Genomic DNA, 708 nt, shown 5'->3' with positions numbered 1-708 from the left:
TCTCCATCTATTTGTGTCATCTTTGATTTCTTTCATCAGTGTTTTATAGTTTTCTATATATAGGTCTTTTATTTCTTCAGATGAATTTATTCCTAACTACTGTATTCTTTGTGTTGCACTGATGAATGGGATTGTTTCCTTAATTTCTCTTTCTGTTTTTCATTGTTAGTATAGGAATACAAGGGATTTCTGTGCATTAATTTTGATATCTTTAAAGTTTGCTATGTTCATTGATTTGCTCTAGTAATTTTATGGTGGTATCTTTGCGGTTTTCTATGTAGAGGATAATGTCATCTGCAAACAGTGAGAGTTTTACTGTTTCTTTTTTAATCTGGATTCCTTTTATTTCTTTTTATTCTCTGCTGTGGCTAGGACTTCCAAAACTATGTTGAATATTAGTGGTAAGAGTGGGCATCATTGTCTTATTCCTGACTTTAGAGTAAATGCTTTCAATTTCTCACCACTGAGGATAATGTTTGCTGTGAGTTTGTCATATATGACTTTTATTATGTTGAGCTATGTTCCTTCTATGCCTGCTTTCTGGAGAGTTTTGAAGATAATGAGTGTTGAATTTTGTTGAAGGCTTTCTTTTCACCTGTTGAGATAATAATATGGTTTTTATCTTTCAGTTTGTTAATATGGTATATCATATTTACTGTTTTGTAAATATTGGAAGAATCCTTGCATCCCTGGGATAAAACCCACTTG

The sequence above is a fragment of the Bison bison genome, unplaced genomic scaffold (assembly GCF_000754665.1).
Source record: "Bison bison bison isolate TAMUID 2011002044 unplaced genomic scaffold, Bison_UMD1.0 scf7180017849678, whole genome shotgun sequence".
Lineage (NCBI taxonomy): Eukaryota > Metazoa > Chordata > Mammalia > Artiodactyla > Bovidae > Bison > Bison bison.
This window is presented reverse-complemented; position numbering follows the sequence as displayed.